This window comes from Mya arenaria, chromosome 7, assembly GCF_026914265.1.
Source record: "Mya arenaria isolate MELC-2E11 chromosome 7, ASM2691426v1".
Classification (NCBI taxonomy): domain Eukaryota; kingdom Metazoa; phylum Mollusca; class Bivalvia; order Myida; family Myidae; genus Mya; species Mya arenaria.
The window spans coordinates 18,740,940-18,761,937 of NC_069128.1; the positions used below are offsets into that span (position 1 = coordinate 18,740,940).

The 20,998-nt window shown below is 32.3% G+C and overlaps 1 protein-coding gene across 3 annotated transcripts in view; it reads left to right on the forward strand.

Moving 5' to 3' along the window:
• The first annotated feature begins 217 nt into the window (after positions 1-217).
• LOC128241612 (uncharacterized) overlaps positions 218-20,998 on the forward strand; it is a 64,906-nt gene continuing 44,125 nt past the window's right edge. For 2 of the 3 annotated variants that reach the window (XM_052958621.1, XM_052958625.1), the window contains exon 1: positions 218-416. The gene's annotated coding sequence lies outside the window, so the exon portion shown is untranslated. Of the gene's footprint in view, positions 417-13,736; positions 13,812-20,998 lie in introns of those variants that run through there. The other variant, XM_052958624.1, reaches the window with a different exon arrangement.

Below are 20,998 nucleotides of genomic sequence, written 5' to 3' on the forward strand. Positions count from 1 at the left end.
AGGATTATTCCGACTAGGGTAATTTTTGCGATTAATTCATTCAGTTTATAATGCTTATTCAAGCGTAGGGATTGTTTGTATTATTGTGCGATACCCGATTTGTAGTTCTTCACACGAATCGTAACGACTGGACAAAGTGTTCGTCTATTATGACAGAGTACTTAGTGTTGAGCATGAAAAACTTGCCATTTCATTCTAATAATAAGTGTCCGTGATCTGGCCCGCAGTTTTAATTGGATTTTATTTGGAGATTATGCTTTAGGAAAATAGTAATTTAAACCATATATGTGCAAAGTATATAACAAATTCATATTGAAATACTTGGATTTAATGTTGAGTCATTAAAAGAGTTTAAATTAAAAAAAAAATCATGGATTTTAAATGAAGACTCAGCGGAACTTCGCGACCAAAAATAGGTAAGATTTATAAAAATAATGTTTTTAATAAGGCATTCTGGAGTGCTTACATACGAGCATGTTTTAAAAGCAATTCAATAATAAGTGTAAAAAAGTTTGATTTAGAAATATATATTAAGACACATTGTCAAATATAACAATCTAAATAATATAAATATATATTTACATGTTTTTAGCTATCTACAGAAAAATTTCAAAACTTGCTGAAGCCATTTTTAAAAAACATAATTTAACAAAAAAAAAAAAAAAAATGTTTGACCCTTAAAAATTTCTTAAATTTCTTAAGACAATTTCATTTCATCATTTTTTTCTTTAAATACCATATTATATTTTGTCTCTTTAATATTTGAAGTTCTCAAATTTGTTTAAAAGGCACGTTAGGCAGGTTTTTTTTGCAAAGAATAACAAACAATCGGACAATAAATGCTTTGTACATAGCCGAGTATGATGGCAGACTCCCAACTTTCTTATTTCTTACATTTAGTTTGCAGATTTAAATGCAGATGTATAGATGTATTATAAACCTTTAAGAATGTCAAAAAATCATTTAACAAAGATTAATTCAAAAGATAAATTCATGCACATTTTGGTATAATTATCGTTCTAAATATCAAAAAGTTTGAGTACAAAGATCAGTTCTTAATATGAATTCATGCACATTTAAAACGGAACAAAACTCTTTCTTCTTGCATAAAATCAAACTTGCGTGCCAATTTAGCTCACCATTGTAAATATTCCTTTTAAACATAAAAATGGTTACAATCAGAACCTATATTGATTGATCCATTCCATTTCTCCATGGAAGGACATTTATCAGAAATATAATTGATTTTAATGTAAGAAATTTGTATCAGAAATGTTATTGATTTCAATGTTTTTTAATTATAGATGTTTACGGCCAGAAAATAAAACTTGCATGGATGGTAATGGAACAATCGATGGTAATTGTTCTTTGGAAATATTGACCAGGACATTCAGTGGCAATGCAATTTTTTTCTGTGATGTTAGGCTTAAAAAAAATCTGTTTGTTTCCACAAACCCGATGGACCCTATAACTCTATGTAATTTCTCAAAAGGTGGACAAACCATTCCAGATTATTTTGACACTCAAAGCCCATTAACAGTTAAGTTATTCTATGTATTCCCGACCCTACACTTTATTTGCCGTAGTGTAGATTCTGTTTTGTATTTGACCCCAAAAATGTACAATTTCTAGTGAATGTATAATAAATTTGACCATTTTATATTAAAATTTTCTACAATAGTGATATACCCTGATATAGGACGGTTTGGTACAGAATCCTGGTTTTCCAAAAAAAAAAAATAGAAAAAAAAGTTATACCTACCCTATTTATTTTGGTGATGTTAGCGGAAACAAAGAACTATTTTTGCCATATCAAAGTGAACAGTTTAACTAGCTTTAAACTGAAGGAACTATTTTTTGGAGACACTTTTTTATAACTTTATTAAGGCGCAAGATACCTGCAGGCTTAAAAAGAAAAGTTCATAAAAGGATTCCATGCGTCCCTAAAATTAATTTTGTGTTGCAATTACAAGTTTGTGATTCATTTGTGAATTCCTGCATTTCCCTGAACCTGATTGCCCCAGGGACCAAATTCTTTCTTTTTTAAAAAGAGAAAAAATATGCATTTAAATCTCAGGCGCTGTTATATATTTATCATAATCAGTGGTTGAAATTAGCACAATCCCGCAAGCCCTGCACTGGTAAATTGTCTTCCGGGCTTGCTCAAATTCTGGGTTTTATACAGCAGGGCTTGTACAAAAATGTAATGCCAAGCAATAGAACATGAATTTCAGCTTGAACATCCAAAAGACTAATTTCACAGACAGCATAAAGGAAGCAAACCAATATCTTTTCTAAAATCCTTTTTTTATTTTTAACAATGGAAACTTTAATTGTTTGGTCTCTGCAGGAGGTGACTTTAGCAAAAACTTCAAACGAATATGAAAATTGTGTCACTTTTCCTAACCATTTGTCTCACCCGTTGTTTTTATATTTGTTTAAGATTTCAAATCATAAGACAACTTCCTTTCAAACAAGTCTCTCCTATTTACCAAAGCAAAGAAATGAAAGTGTGTTTATCGGATATCAAAAATGGCCAGAGTGCCATTGTTAAGATTTTAAACAAGTTCACAAGTGCTATTTTGAAGATTTTAAGTACACTCTAAGGCATATAAAAGACGTTAAGGCTACTTAAGCGTGTCAAAAATATTGCGTTTAGTAAGATTTGCAAATTTTGTTCAAATACTTAAACTTTGGCTTATGATAAAAATCATAATAAAGGGGTCATTCACTTAGAACTATGATACCGGGTAAAATATGGTTGATAATGCCACTCGAGACATTATTTTATGAATATATGTTTTAATAATAAACTATTAATAAGAGAGAGTGCATGAACACCATAAATTATAACATAAGATCAGTGTAAATAAGCTTGAAAAAGTGATGATTCAAAATGAAACAGTTTAGAAGTAATTTAGTGAAAAAAGTCTACAAGCCACATGCTGGAGGACGATCCTTTTTAAAACTGTACTCTCACAGATTGATTGATTTGACAACTTTTATTTTATTTTTCGTTGTCTTGGAATGAGGCAATTTTTCTGTAAATGTCTGGAAACCATGATATAAGACTGCTGACAAAATAACAGATTGCAGTTTTTAATATTTACGTTTGAAAATTGATGATTTTTTTCAAAGTTTACAAAAACAATAGAGATCTGATCTATTGAGAGTTATCTTGTATGACAGAAGTGAAGGCACTGATGCCAAAATGAGCTGAGTCTGAGACCCAAACAATAACTCAAAACTATCAATTTGCGAGAGTGCAGCTTTAATGCTTTCAATGATTATTTTGCAATTCATAATTATTTTTGTATCTTAATTCTGTCTTGCCACTGATTGATACACTATTGAACTTTTAGTTCATATACTATTCATCTCATTTCTGTAAGATGCTTGACACTTATCATCTTCTCACTCTGGCCTGTAGAGTACTGAACACCATTGATATTAATTTTGTTCTGTAAAGCTGAAAACAGAATGCCATTTTATCTATCTCACTTCTGTAGAGTTCAGACCATTGTTTATCTCATTTCTGTAGAGTAATAAATGCCATTGATCTCACTTCTGTTGAGAATGGAATGACATTTGTCTCACTACTGTACAGTACTGACCATCATTTCACTCACTTCTGTAGACTACTGAACATTCAGCTTGTTTATGAAGAATGCTAGATGCCATTGATCTCACTTCTGTATATAACTGATCACCATTTATCTCACTTCTGTACAGTACTGACCAAGATTTATCTCACTTCTATAGAGATAAGGACACCATCTATCTCACTTTTGTACAGTACTAACCATCATTTATCTCACATCTCAGCAGAGTACTGGACACCATTAAGCTCACTTATGTAGATTACTGTACTCGTCATTTTTATATCACTTCCGTTGAGTACTGAATAACATTTTGCTCACTTATGTAGAGTACTTGATGCCATTAATCTCGCTTCTGTGGAGTACTGACCATCAGTTATTTCTGTTCTGTACACTACGTGATGTCATTTATCTCACTTCTGTAGAAAAATGGACACCATTTAGCTCACTTGAATAGAGAATTGGACACCATTCATCTCACTTCTGTAAAGGACACCATTTATCTCACTTCTGTATAGGATACCATTTATCTCCCTTCTGTGAAGGACACCATTCATCTCACTTCTGTAAAGGACACCAATCATCTCACTTCTGTAAAGGACACCATTTATCTCACTTCTGTAGAGAACTGAACACCATTTAGCTTACTTCTGAAAAGTAGTCACCTCACACTGACCACTACCCTCTAGATTAGCCAGACAATTTTGATTGTTTTCTCGTATCATATTTGGTTGCATCCATCTTCAGTTGCAGAGAAACAAAAGTGAAATTTTCATTACCAGTAGTCTTTACGATGTTAATTAATAAAATAAAGTATATATTATTTGGTGTCAATTGGTTTGCAGACTGCTCAAAACTTAAGTGACAGTAGCTGTTTAATTAAAAAATTGCCAATTATCTTCACAGGTATTGCGTAGTATAGACTGCCATTATCTTTGTTTATCTAGTTACCTCCCTTTATTCCAAATCTGCCACTGATCGAAGCTGATGTTCAAATGAAGAGTAACAATATGCCACATTGATATAGACAGGTGCAGAATTCAAAACATATATTTGATTTAATAAGTACTGACTATCAGGTATAGATCCCTTTTTTCCTGAATTAAATTTCCTCTCACATGCTACTACATGCAGCTTTGACATTCATTACCGTTGTATTGAGAAGTTGTCTCCCTTTTCAAGTGTCTGCTTCTTCATATATGAAATTGGTTGTAGAAATTGTTATTTATATAATTTAAAAGTATATTTAATTCTAGCAAGGACAGCATTCATGATTGTTGTTTTGGATGGAAAAAATTGATCAATTGTGTGCTGTTAAAACGCACCCACAGCCCACTATGACCCAAGTCAAAGTCCTTGTACTTGAACAGATTTTTTTGCGACTTTTTATATGGCAAAACCTTTATCCTGTATTGAGCATCTATTATTTTAGACTTAATGTGACCCAGTGAGGCCTTGACTAGAAATTTCCATTAAATTCCTTGCATTTTTTTTATTTTATATAATTCACAGTAGCTAAGCTATAAATGTCTGTTTTGGTTAAAATATTACTGGGAATTTACTGTACTGAAATGCTATGATACTCTGAGACCTTGTATTTTTACGCTCATTAATCGTCAAATAACACTGACATATAACAGCGAATCAAATCAACCGAAAAAAAGATAAATTACTATTTATTACTTTGAAGTATTCTTGGTTAGACCTTAAGACCTTCTTATGGAGTCAAATAATTGACATTGTGAAAACGAAATTAGATGTATTTTTCTGAATACAGGTTAAAAGGGTCTTTAATGTCAAATTAGTAGAAATAATTTTTGAATTATTGGAACAGGACACTTGATATGTCTTAGATTCAGCCAGATTAAAATTCTTTGAGGTGAAGTTAGTCAATGAAATGTAGGTTTTAAAATTTAATGCATTAAAATATTATTATCATTCTTGTTTTTGGGTGTTTTTTTTATCAAACTCAAATGAGTTCAACATAATGATACATTAAAATTAAACTCTTTTTTTTTTACTTTTTGGTAAACCTATTTTGTGCCACTTAAATACTGAATAGTATAGTATAAAAAATTTACTTTATGATTCCTAAATTATTTAATATCATTATAATTAATTCATTGAGAAATTATAAATTTATTATTAATCTATTCTTCAACTTATGAATTCCATAAAGAAGTTATTTTTCAATATGCAAATTATGTAAAACTTAAAAAGAAACCTACCTAATATTCCAACCACTGGCATAGCTCCATGTAGGCACTTATATAATAAGCTCTGGCCTGCAAATGATATTCATAAATGGTGTTTCAAAAAATGTCCAAAAAATGTGTTTAAAACTTCTTCAGTTTTTTGCTGTCTTTTTATTCTTTTTTTAATCCAAGATTAAGTGGAATTCTTGTTAAAAAATGATGAACTGGGAGTACACACCTAACTGCTAAGCTAACCAGGCCTGGTCTGGTCTAGCTATGCCCCTTCTAACGCACCAATGGGAAAAATGTACCCTCTATTAACCTATTTAGATTTTATTACGTACCGGTATATGGGAACAATAATGGCCCTATATTAAACTTAAAAAAGCTATGCGATATTGGAAATGAAACAATACGAAACATACAACCTATTTAAGTATGATATATTAAGTTCTGGTACATGGGAACATAGTGTTTCATCCTGGAAGAATAGAAGGCATGGTATTTTCTTTCTAGAAAGGGGAACTACCGCGATGCGTCAATGTATATATTTCACACTTCACCCCTCTCTGAACAACCCTACGCACCGTTCTTCCTAAAAGGGCATCTTGGTTATAATTCATTCCCCTCCCAACACCCCAACACTTCTTCCTATAATGGCAACTTGGTAACATTCCATCCCCCTCCCCCCACATTGCTTTGTATAACCACAACTTGGTAACAATTCATCCCCTCCCCCCACCCCCACAGTGCTTTGTATATGAGCAACTTGGTTACAATTCATACCCAACCCTTCTATCCCCACACTGCTTTGTTCAACCACAACTTGATAACAATTCATCCCCTCCCCCCTGCCCCCACACTGCTTCCTAAAAGGGCAACTTGGTAACAATTCATCCCCTTCCCACCACCCACACACTGCTTCCTAAAAGGGCAACTTGGTAACAATTCATCCCCTCCCCCCCCCCCCCCCCCACCCACACACTGCTTCCTAAAAGGGCAACTTTGTAACAATTCATCCCCATCCCCCACCCCCATACTACTTCCTAAAAGGGCAACTTGGCAACAATTAATCCCCATCCCCCCATCCCCCCATCCCCCCACCCCAATACTGCTTCCTAAAAGGGCAACTTGGCAACAATTCATCCCCATCCCCCATCCCCCATCCCCAATACTGCTTCCTAAAAGGGCAGTTTGGCAACAATTCATCCCCATCCCCCCACCTCCAATCTGCTTCCTAAAAGGGCAACTTGGTAACAATTCATCCCCATCCCCCCACCCCCACACTGCTTCCAAAAACCCAGACTGCTTTTAAAAATAACTTGAACATTGAACATTGATATATAAACTCTAGTTTTGTAACAATACAATCATCCAGAGATTTCTCAACAAAAACTGCCCTATAAACAGTTTGTGATTTTACCTTTATTGGGACACCATGGCGTTATCCATTGTCGTTTTATTGACTTGTTTAGTCTATAGATGCAGAAACATCATTAACTAAGGCTCGATAATACCGACTTCACAGCCATTATTGGTGTTTTTTTTATCCCTTTGATAGATTTTTGCGTAAATTATTGTCTGACCAAATATTAATACATCTCATAATGTAACTTATGTTCCTTTCCTGTGATAGGTTTTTTAGGGTTTTGGATGTTATTACTGATAAAATTGGTAATTATTATTTTTTTATTCTCAACTGATTTTTCTCATAGTTTTGAATGTTATAACTTATTTAATTGTTGATGTCTGTTATTTATTTATGTTAAAAGAATAAGAAAAAAAAGGTTTTCTTATGCTTATAGTTTATGTCTGAGAATATTATATGATTTTTCAAGCAGTTCTTATAAAAAAAATGGTGCAATTGACATTTAGACATTTATTTATACATTAAAGGGACTTAGACACCAGATGGTAGCAAAATCGGCAAATATTTATTTCCACAAAACAAGCCAAGATTTGCAAAAATGTTAGTATGAGGCCGATAATACATAACATTATTAAAAGAACTTTTTGTTGCTGTCTCTGCTGAGTTAACCCGTTTGAAAAAAGCACATAATGGTTTGCATGTTTATGGTGTGTATATTTAGCTTGTGTAACGTCACATGATTAGAATAGATGCCTTAATACCGACTTTAATTCTTGATTAACTGGGATTGTGTGGTAGACAGACCAAGTAAATTTCCAATTAGAAAAATACGCAAAAAAATGTGAAAGATACATGTATTGAAAGCAATGTGATACATTCATGGGTAAGATTAAATGCGTTGTACACAACAATATCAATTTTATGTAAGTTTTTGACAATTTTCTTTTTTTCTTGCAATGGTATCATCTAGTGTCTAGTCACTTTAAGGTATTAAAATGTAGAGGTCAATATAGGAATCATTTTTTTTTATCAAAAGGTTAGATGGGAAAAGAAAACCTCTTGCTTAAGGTTGATGAAAATTTGATAAAACTTGATAAAGAATAAACAACAGTGTCCTTTTCAGCGCGAATTAATTCAACAAAATGGTATCACATGTAGATCATATTAAAGTTTGATCCCCGAGGCCTTTCCTTCTCTCACATAAACAGCCATGGGTATTTTCAGTTGAACTGGCGAAATTGCGTAAATTTGATTATATCCTAAACAAAATAAATTATATAGAGTGTCAAACCACTTAGAAAAGTAATTATATCAGAGCTAACATTTTCAAAAGCGGTTTTATGACATAGCAATAACGTAAATTTTGCTGACTAATTTAGTGTAACGTAGATATTTCGTTAAATAGGTAATCAGGCTGACACTTTGGCGTTTACTTGGGTATTTATTGCTTTTTTTACTGTTAAAAAATAAGAACTTCAACATGATTTATATTTGTATAAGTTAAAGACCTATTTTGTCTGATTGCTAGCTTTTTATGCACATGAAAAAGAAACCAAAGGCAAATCCAGAGTTTATTGGCGTAAGAGAAAGTGTGACATTGGGTGTATCTTTAGATTTGCACCTCCTCAACTAAAACTGATATGTATACAAGTATAAATATATAATTTAAAGGGACTTATAGACACCAGATGGTAACCAAAAATAGGCAAATACAGTATTTCCTCATAACACATAACCTTAAAATGTCAATGCAAACTTATGAAGAAGGCTGATAATACATAATTTTACGTGGTTAAAATAATAAACTCAACAATTAATTGCTGTCTCATCTGTTTTGCGCTGCATAATGGTTTCCCAGTTAAAATCATATCTGTTTATGAGTACAGATAAGTACACTGATGCTATTGGAAAAATGCGCTATAACAGCAAAAGATGCAGGTGTCCTAATTAAGCAATGTGAAACATCGGTATCATGTATGTAATATTGAACGTGTTGTACACAACGATGTAAACATTTATGTATGTTTTTAACATTTTTTTTATTTCCTCGCAATTGTATCCTCTGGTCAGTCTGGTGTCTAGTCCCTTTAAATGGGGTCAGGGGGCTGAGGATCCTCCTGGCTATTGCTTAGTCTGAAATGGTGTATGTCGGAATGTTTTATTGAAATTTTCCTCCATATTGACATAAAAAACAATACTGTAACAATACTTAAAAAAGAAGTGGGGGGGGGGGTAGTCCGATTACTCTCACTTACTTGCCTTGTTGTTGAGTTATGTCCGTGTAATTAGCAATTAATCTGTTTGTATTTGTGAAATGTTATGGACTTTTAAATTTGAATTGATATTAATTAAGAAATTAAGATAAATTTGATCAGAAAACTCAATCAAAGTCCGATATTGGTAAAAGATCAGGAGTAATAAATGGCCTTTGATCCTTAGCATGCTTGGCAAATGATGGAAATAATCAGACAGTTAAATTATTATCATGAATATTAAAATTGATGAAATCTTTCTCAGGAGCATTCAAAATAATCTAAATAGCCATAGAAGGAAGTTATGTCAGTGATTCCATAATATATTAAATTTAAAAAAAAAATGAAATGTTTCAAAATTTTAACTGCTGCATCAAAGAGGAAATGGGAGCTATCTTCCAATAAAAAAATATAGTCTTAAACATTACAGTTTTAAAGAAACTTTCTGTTAAGTTAGTAGATAATTTATTTAAAGACCTCTATTTGATGACAATGCGTCTTTCTTCGTCATGATAAATCAACACTTCAGGATAATGGTACACAAAAAATGACAGAGAAAAATTGTGTTTGTAAACGATCATGCAATAATTGATTTGCCTAATAAATCTCAGGTGTTATCTGAAAGTCATTGTTCATGCATTCTTGACATGCATGCTTTCTTCTTAAGGTGTCCGACCCATAAATATGTATACTTTGAATGCCTGGCTCCATTTCTCGAAACTTTTTTAAAATTTGTTTATTTAACAATGATTGTGGAACAATTTTCAAGTTATTACGTTTATATACTGTGAAATCATTAATGTTCGTGGGGCATTAATGTTCTTGGTTTTCGTGGGTTATGTGATCCACGAATTCAAGATCCCACGAAATAAAGACCCTTTATTCACTTTTTCAATTGCCATGTTATGTACATAGTTTATTTGTACCAGAGGCCGCAATATACAGCGTAAATATCCGTCTCACTGTATATCTTTCTATAATTGTTCTGTTAATATATTATATCTGCCTTTGACAAATTATAAACCAAATCATTTAAATGTGTTTTTATGAACCAAATGACAGAAGCACGTGCCTAAACGTATGTTATTCATGAAAATCTCCCGGTTAACAAGATGTGAGTGATATATGAGTGTCGGTTTTCGATTTTTTTCTTTAATGAAATAATTAATCGATTACATTGTTGGCTACTGAGCACCCAACGTGACAATGTACAAAACGTGTTCATAATACTTATTAAACAAAAACGTGTGAATAAATATTGAAATGATTTGATATGAAATAAGATGATATTCAAAAGTGATTGAATTTGTAAACATCAGCTATCTTTTGGGAATGCTTACTCAAATATGCGGACCTTTTCGGTGTTTTCACAGTTTGCAAAATCCTTAATTGGTATTCAATGGCTTCGCCTATCCATATTTATGATCAGGGTACATCTTCTTTTAGGACCTTAATTTCCAATTAAATCGATACCTGACATGTGTATATGCACTAATTGGCATGTCTTACCACTTTAGCGAGTGTCATAAACCGAGTGACGAAGAGGACGGAAATCACGGGCCAGCGCGTCGAGATAATGCAGACGATCTAGGATGATCGCAGTTTCGATTTTTTTTCAAAAATGAAAAACCACGAATTCAAGTACCCACGAAATTGTAAATTTTCGGCAAACCACGAAATTTCATGCCAACGAATATAAATGATTTCACAATATATTAATATTTTATAAACATTCTCTTTGACCCAATGTTTTCAAAAACTGGTCCCAAATGTTGGGGTTGGGGAAAATCAAAGTGCCTGGAGGAAACCCACTTGTCCAGCTCGGTTCTGCGACCCCAAACTCTGCTTCCTTAGGTTACTTATTCACGAAGAAATTACTTAATAAACCATAACCTATACCTGGATTTATGTTTAAACAAAGAGCTAAAATAAAAATTGTATTAACCTTATCTATGATGCACTTTAGGCCAAAATAAATTAATTGCTAGATTTTCATCCAAATTTGTTTTTTGATTGGGTAGTGGGGTGACATTTTCTTATTGTTTTTAGATGACTGTTTCAAAGTTGAATATGTGTTAATGCTCTTTCTTTTCTGCATCAGGGATCATATACATGTAATTTTAGATGAGCCATGAACATGATCGAAAAAGTCTCCTTTTTCACTAGTGAATGTTATACATCGACACCATAGGTACATGTATTAATAAACGGCATTCCTGGACAGTACCAGGACCACTCAGCAAATACAGTCCTTAAAGCTGCACTCTCACAGATTGAACGTTTTGACAACTTTTTTATTGTTTGTCTTGGAACGAACAAATTTTTGCGAAAATCTATGGAAACCAATTATATAAGACTGGTGACAGAAATTAGATCACAGATTTTTATATTTAAGTTGATGTTTTATGCATTTTTCTTAAATTGTAAGTAAACTGTTTAAGCCATTAATCATTAAAACATTAATTTTCGAACGGAAATATGAAAATCTGCGATCTGATCTTTTGTCAAAGTCTTTTATCATTGATTTGCATATATTTACGCAAAAACCTGCTCTTTCCAAGACAAAAAATAAAAAAAGTTGTAAAAATGGTATATATGTGAGAGTTCAGCTTTAAGTCATCATTTTTATTTAAGTCATGTATATTTAAGGTTTTTGTGGAAAAATGAGGGGGCGGGCAGGGATGAAATTCTAGCAAATAATTTAAACTGGCCTTAGGGCATTTATTTTGAATATTAGCAATCAACAACAAAAAAACAGATTTCAAGTGATACCAAAATTTGTATGTAATCAATAGACATTGAAGTTTAACATGAATATGATGAACTAGCTTATTTATGGAACACATCCCTTAAAATTGCTCAAATTGTCGTCTGCTGAGCAGGGCGACAAGACAGTAGTATAATTAATAGTAGATTTTGTCATCTTGCAAACAAATATTGAAAGATTTGTATAATAGATGAGTTTGTTTTAACAATCGATGTTCAAAGATAAATCGTTGTTTTTTAAACTTCTCAAAGATCATAAACTCAGGATACACCCAAACATTTGGCCGATAGTCAATTATTTTTTATATGATTCAATTTTGTGTAACAGTATACTAATAAGTCAATAGTCCTTCGGCTCAAGAGATTTAAAACCATAGCAGAGTAATTGTATTATTACAATTAAGCATTAGCCGTAGTGGATGAGAATTTTGCATGAGTCGATAGGAAGATACTCTTGCCAAAAATTCAGAATATATTTATAATGTTAACGATTGCAAAATGTTTTTCATAATAATAAATACATGGAGTATGGTATATGACCTAATTGAATGAATTAAAAGATGCAAAATTGGGGGTGGGTGGAGAGTCACAGTAGAACGGGTTGAGATGGGTCATTTGGGTGATCCTCAGGCATAAAACTTTGATTTATAGAAATAACATAAAAATTTAGAAATTGAAATACTCAAACATTGTTTGTAATTGGGCGAGCCCGGAGAGACAGAGATTTCAAACATTTAGAAGCCCTGATAATTATACAAGTAAAATATTAAGGAGAAAGCCAAAGGCTTATATCGAACCCCTTTCCCTGGGCAGACTCTCATCATATATAGGAATCTCGAATTCATTAAAAACTACGTGTTGCGCAGTATTAGGTAAGAAAACATGAGAGTATTTGGTATGAAAATGAGGAAGGGGGTTACACATACTTTATCCAAATGTTTTAAATGTGAAAAAAATAAAAGTTGATGCAAAAAGAAAAAGAAAAATTGCATTATCATGTTCAACTCATCTGACTTTGATTATCAGGACAAAAAAAAAGCATATGATTTACATACAGGTAAAAAATATTAGTATTTATAAACAAAAATTATCAATTAAAAGCTATGAGGCAATGAATCTACATTGAAAAAGCGCCAAAATATTGCTTATACTTTTTTACCTGTGCACAAATCATATAATTATTTTTGCAATGCACTAAATGGTGCACCTTAAATGTCAATTTTTTTTACATACAGCATCTACGTACATCATGATTAAACAGTTCAAGAGGGTAGAATTAAATTCAAAAACATAGACAGGGGGGCTTTACAAGTTCATGATTAACTTTACATGCCAGATCAATTGTCAAAAGATTTCAGATGACAGGATGCCAAATCAATGCTAAGACATCGTAGATTTACGATTATTAGTGGGTATCGACCATTGTTTGTTTTGGAGTTTATTATATGACACATTTGGTAACATGTAAGAATGCTTATCATTTTAAATGTACTTAAAATTAGTAGCTTTAAACTTAAAGTATTAAATAATCATTTCTTGTTTACGGTCTTTAGAAGTAAGGTTATTCTTCTCAAAGTGGGATTTAAATTCTGTTTAGAAGTTTAAAAAGGGGATTTTGGTCATTTTGCAGGTAAAAGGATTTTATTTTTTGAGACATACCGGTAATATCAATATTATTTTTCATTCTGACTGAAAAATGTTTTTATTACTGCTTTTTTTTTCTTTTTCATAAAATTTATTCGTATAAAACAACCATGAGGGTGGGGTGTATAGCGCCCCACCAAACATGCATCAAGAAAACACAATAACAAAACTAACTGAACATATATATACAGGTACAAAATATGTTTTAGAAAAGATGAAAGTCACATATTTACACTGATGTCATGAAATATCACTGAAAAGTTCACAATGGGCTTTTTGTTAAGTAATTGGAAAATGTTCATACTAATGTTTTACTAATAATCTAATACAGTATTATGAAGGGGCAGCATATATACTATTTCAAAAGAAGAATGAGTGTTTTTATTACTGCTACGGTAAATTCCTGAATTGTTAAATACAAAATTCAACATGAACTTCTTTCCATTGAGTTAATAATATTAAAAGGGATTATCTTTTATTGTTTATTTATTATCTATTTATCAAATATCTGTTTAAGGTATGTACAATAATAAAATTCTTTCATTAATATGCGTAAAAAGTTAGTTTGACATAAAACATGGAATACAATACCTAATAAAAACAGACGAAAAAGGAAATATGTTAAAATCAATCAAGGGAGGTAATATGATACGTCTAGTACAGAACAAGGGGGGTAATTCAATACATTTGGTTCAGAATGTCAATAGGCTAAACAATACTATATGCATGAATAGTAAAAGTGTTTTCTGTTTGTTTGCATTGTCTTTTTTGGGGAGAAACATCTATAACAAACATTTTATTGTATATATGTCCTAGGGTATCAGATTTCAAGCATTGATTACGATGCAATTGACATAGTTGACAAAAGTATAGTCGAATTACCATTGTTGTACAAATTTCAGTTGGGTATTAAACTATTTTGTTGTGCATTTTTGTATTCGAGCTATTTGTCATTTTTTTCATGGCTTACTTTATAGATATGTATGTCAGAGTGGGTTACAGTACATTGTGGAAAGGATATTTGAAAGGAATTATTTGCTAATTAATGTGTCTGTTCCCTATTAGATATTATAATATTTTTTAATGTATTGGACATTTCGTAATATTTCATAATATCGGTGTCTGAATCAGGCCGAGGCAGTTAAATAAATATTTTAATAATGATTTGCAAATAGTTGTGGCAAATAAGTACACATTCCTTCAAATATAGAAATTAGTTTGTTCAGTATTAATATTTTAATATTTTCGGGTTGATCTTCAAAAATATGTTCGAAAATCAATGAAGGAGTTATCAAGTTTTTCTTTTAGCCATTATTAAAACATCAATTTTTAAGGTTTACTTTTAAAAACTGCATTGATCTTTGATCAGCAGTCTATATTACTGTTTCTCAGACATTTTCGCAAAATTTGGCTTGTTCCCGGACATTTTTTTTTATTTGTCTTAAATGGTCAATATATGAGATTGCAGCTTCAAACTATACTATAGTTTTTGGTTCTATGGAATGTGTCCATTACCCTGTATAGAAAGTAACGCCCCCTCTAAATCCAAAGCATATAAACGCCACTGCTATTTGGTCCCTTTCATCTTCATCAAGTTTGTCATTACGAAATCTTTGTTTGTAAACTTAACATAAGATAAAACACTGAAAGTTCATTGAATTCCAAGTTTTCGGTAAACTTCAGCACAAATATTTGAAATACCATTATATGCTCCTTAAGGAATTAAGATTTTTATCTATTTGACATTATTTCTTAAGTCTGATTATAAGTTTAGATGTTTAAATTTTTAATAGGTGTTTACAGTAAGAATTGGGTTAGTTGTTAAATTAAGACAGTCTTACTTAAGTATTTTTTGAAGGAAAAGTTAAAATGAAAATATAGGGGACTAGGTTGGAATTTTACTTATTTAAATTACCTGGAATATATCTGCACTGTGCTTAATATGCAAGGGTAGGTGTGTTATAATTACGTCAAGTAATTTTTAATATCATTTATAATTTTATTTACATGTAGTCGCTACATGTGCTTTAATTGAACTTCATACCTTTTTGTTTGTTTGTTTTTTCTAACAAAAAGGGTTGCAGTATTTTCATAGCTAGCTTTGCGTTGTCCATATCATGCTTGTTCACTTTTAAAGTGGGATAATTTTGTTTTACACTTGCGCTGTTATAGATGCCCTGAAAATCGTAATAATTTTAGTGCACAGTGTATTATGTTCAACTCCTTCGACTTCAATGATCAACACTTTATCCCTCCTCTTTAAAGATTTAAAGATATTATCACCATTAGGGTTTTTGTGTTACATTTTTTAGGCCTGTCATTATTTGAAATGAGTTATGCCCCTTGTTATTATTTGACTTAGAAAATTAAGAAAAAAGTTGGTATAGGGAGGTGTTTGAGTTAAAAGGTCTGCCCGCACCTATTTACTGCATTATGGCTTGACTCCACTGCAAAGCCAAAAGTGATAAATTCAGCCACCCCAAAATTGGCTGCCCAACAACGATGAAATATTTTTTTTAAATGACATCTAAATGTTGCATAACAGAGAGAAGGGAGTTCATGCAGCCAGGAGTAAGAGAAGAAAAGGGGATGCATGCAGCCCCGATTAAGAGATAAAAAGGGGGTTCATACAGCCACGATTAAGAGAAGAAAAGGGGGTTCATGCAGCCCCGATTAAATGGGGGCTGACTAGGCTGTGTGCATCACCTTGGTTTGGTTGCAATGAAATGCCCGAAAGAGAAGCTCGTGCAGAGCTTCAAATCAGACTATTATCCTATATGATGATAACCAGAGCGGAGGTCTTGTAGAGCATTGGTATCCATTTCTGGTGCTCTTGTTAAAATTCAAATCATTTATATAGAAACTATCAAACATTGTAACATTTTTTAAAATCCTATTAGTGTTACAATAAAGATATTTGGAAATTATCAAACATCATAATAATTCTTAAAATAAATCCTATTAGACTTACAATAAAGATATTTGAAATTGGCTCTTATGTAAAACCATCTTGACCTTATTTGAGATTTGATAAGAAAATGATAGAATTTACATAGAATTAGGGGTATAGTCCTACTGTTTAAAGGCCGCTTTATGAACCTAATCTGCCATATCAGTCCTTGTAGGTAATTTATTTTTACCGTCTGTCATTTTTGGAATATACGGCATTTAACATTTCTTATCAAATGTTGTCAGCACTTAGAGCGGATTTTGTTAGTTTTGATTCGGATGTATCTGTTTATCGTATGAACTCGGTAATTATAATTAATGTGTTGGAAATAAAGGTTAGAATAGATAATGTATGATTTATTTTACATTAAAAAGATGAACAATTTTTAGCAACATGTATATTTAAGTTATTAAGAATGTTTATTTATATTACAAACTTATAAACAGTTTTGAAACCTGCTGTATACATTTGAACCTTTTTATAAACGATTGTATAATTTTTCAAACTGGTATCTTTAAGAAGTAGTATCATATATGCACGAGTCAACTGTAACCACGGCTCTCTCAGGTCCAGGGGTATACCGGGGATAGCCCTGGAATGGGCTGTGTTTTTAACTTCCTGGTGAGCCCGCAGTGCCGGGAGAATGTGGTGTTTTGTCTGCGCAAAAAAAAGCGGGAAATAGGCCTTACGTAGAGTCCCTCGGGCGCGGGGGCATTTGGCGGGGATTTTACCACCAGTTCGTCTCCACAGGGCAGGGATTTTACCCGGGGTTTGCTGGACCGAAAGTCAAAGTCCCCGCTATTCCCAGACCTGGGGGAGGAGGGGGGGGGTCAAGTAAGTAAGACGCAGCTGGAAAGAAATATCAATTCATATCAATTCAATATTTATATATATTTAAATGGATCTTTTAAATCTTCAACTAAAATTCTTGACCTTAATATCTTTGGCTGTATGCTAGCTAATAAGATGGTACTAGTGTGATTTAGAACCAAAACATTTTACTATATAATTCATGGCGCCTGTTTTAATAAAAATCTTAGTCCTTAAGTGAAATTTTCTTAGTGACATATCTTCATATTTTGGGAATTTTTTTTTTACCATGGTATGAAGTGAATTTTAGCCAGTTTTAAAGATGAAAGCACAGTAGAGAGTGTAAAAAATAATAACTTAATGGCATCTGAGATGTTAAAGCTGCCCTCTCACAGATTGTCAGTTTTGAATTTTTTGAGCTATCTACTGATTTTGGCACCAATGGCGGATTAGATCATAATTTACAATAGAACAGATCGCAGTTGATTGTAAACTGCTGAAAATTTTATTTTTCTGAAAGCATTTTAGTAACACTTTTTGCCATTAAACATCAAATTTGGAATGTAAATAGGATAAACTGTGATTTGATCTTTTGTCAGCAGTCTTATATCACTGGATTCCAGACATTTACACAAAAATTGGCTCATTAAAAGACAAAAAATAAAAAAATTGTCAAAAGGATCAATCTGTAAGAGTGCAGAAAATTCTGTATGAAAAAAGAGGCCACTGGATCTGAATAACTTCTATTGATCATCAATGATGCTCTGAGCAGGGATCCAATCTTTGACCCTCTGATCGAGAGTTCTAATCACCAACCACTTCAATGGTACTCATGCAGCCACCGCTAAGTAAGGGAATGAAAAAAATGTATGATTTTTGTGGGACTATTAAATTACAATAGTGTGGATCTGTGTTTGTTTTGTTTTTTTAAAAAAACCTTTAAAAAAATGAACCCAATTGTTTAAAACTAGTTTATTCTTGAGTGGTGAGTTTGAGGTTCAAAGTAGCCAAAATGTTTATTGATTGGACAGTATTCATCCAATTGTAACCATTAACCAATCAAATTATTTGAATTTGCTTACTGGCCAAAAGATAACCTGTCACTCCAGCTGATTGTATAAAATTTGGATAAGTCGGACAATTATCGAAAGACTCTGGATAACTTATCCAAGATTTGATTCAATCAGCTGCAGTTTAACATCAATTTCCTACGCAGTGATATCCCCTGACAAGCAGAATTGATCTCTCAGCCACAATGAGCAAGTACAGCTGGATTTCAGCCATATAAACAAATATTTTCAAATGTTTTTTTTCTCTTCCTCTCTTTTTTTGGGTGGTTTAATAACATATTCAAAGTGAATTGAGGTTAAAGCATGGAAAAAAAATCAAAGATAATTTACAATCTTTATCTATGTATCACATGATATTTAACTCTATTGATCAGTCTTTGAAGACTCCAGGATGATTCAATTGCAAGAAAATTGTCAAAAACTTGTATAAAATTGATATCGTTGTGTAGAAGGCATTGTTCCAACTCAAAATTTGCTAGGGTTGTCTTCTTTGTAAATCCCAGTTAGTTTCAAAATTGTGTCAGTATATTTATCTGTACTCTTAAACAGATATGCTCTAAACTGGGAAACCATTATGTGCTATTTTAAACGGGTAAACACAGATGAGACAGCAACATGATTGTTGTGTTTATTATTTTAACCATGTAAAGTGATGTATTATCGGACTCCTACTAGCTCGCATTGACAATTCTATACAAACACTGTTAAATTTTTGGACCAGCTGGTGTCTAGCCCCTTTAATGACCAGTAATCCGATTAGCTACATCGTTCTTGGATCCAATTAAGACCAGTATTGAATAACAGCCTTGGTGGGAGTGATTACTGCACTGTTAGGGAAGTTACAATGTGTCGAGTTTGGTATAACAAAAGTTGATTCCTGGAAATAATAAGCAGAAACACACAGTAAGGTTTTTTCTTAAAATTCAAATTTAATTTTAAACGCCATGCTGATTTTTAAAAGGTTAAAATGTCAAGTTGGTTTAACGAAGGTTCTACTGACCAGGGGTCAATTTTTAATCCTAGGGTTATTACAGCATATCAAAGTGGATTTCATAAATGGTCTTGACTTCTTTATACATGGTTGGAAAAGGTTTAAAAACAGATTTGTAATCATTTAATGATTATCAATAGTTTAATCAAAACCTATTATTTGTATTGAATGTATTGTAAGTTGAGCGTTAAGGCATTACACGTTTCAAGGTCTCATCTTACTGAAAAATGAAAGCGACTGGTATGTAGGTTTCATAGATTCAGACATAAAAACAAATAACTTTTGAACATATTTCAAATGTCGCATAAAATTATGATCGACATGGTATCAAAAAACAAGATGTTTGTTAAAAACCTTAAAAAAATATTTAAAGGGAAATAATTCTAAGCTGAACTCAACTCCAATAATAATTGAATTATTCCTCTTTGAACTATTAAGGGTTGAGTAAAAGAATTGTATGTGATGCGGCATTAGGCCCTACCAAATGGTTCTTATATTAAGCATCAACCTTTGGTACCAAAACATCTAGCTACCCTGAACGAAATGAACCCCCCGAAAAAGAAAGACAAATGCTTAATGAGTGACATCCTATGTATAATATAGACACCAGAGCCTCCTTAGTCCATTCTGGACCATTTTAAATTATGAGATAGATTTTCACAGCAAAATGAGTTCAAATATAATTTGTATTAACTTGTGTGTTAATCATTGGAATCACATTGAATGCATAATTTCCTGATATCAAGTGCCAAGAATACCAGTACAAAGTATGCCCAAGCTGTTAACACTTTTTTTGTAGTCGAAATTAAATTAAAAGGAAATTAAAAACATTTGGCAAGATTGCTAATCAATTAATAAAATGTTTTGTTGTTTTCAATCAGGAAGTCCATATATATCTACTAAACAGAAAAGAAACTTGTGTCAAATGTGTATAGCAATAGTGTGTTGGTGCACGAGCAAGATTCATCCGACATTGCGGTGTCAACATAGTTTTAATTTAATCTTCATAGCTATACCTACACATATCTTCCTACACATATCTCCCTGAGCTGTACTCTGTTAAAATCTTGCAGTCCTCGTGCCGAATTTGTTAAGTTGACACTGGCGATATTCCATGTAGGCACAAAAGACCAGGCCCTGCTTATGATTTTTATAAATGGCATTTAAAACTTTTTAGCATCATTCTTTTTTTTTAATTTAACTGGCCTAGCTATGCCAGTGGTTTTGGTATGTGGTTATTAACATTTTTGTGTCTGCAACTGCCCAATCATTAATCATTTACCTAGACCATAACTGAAAAAAACGGTCAAATTAAACTTTGTGTACTTAATTTGTCTCTAAAAATGTTCAGT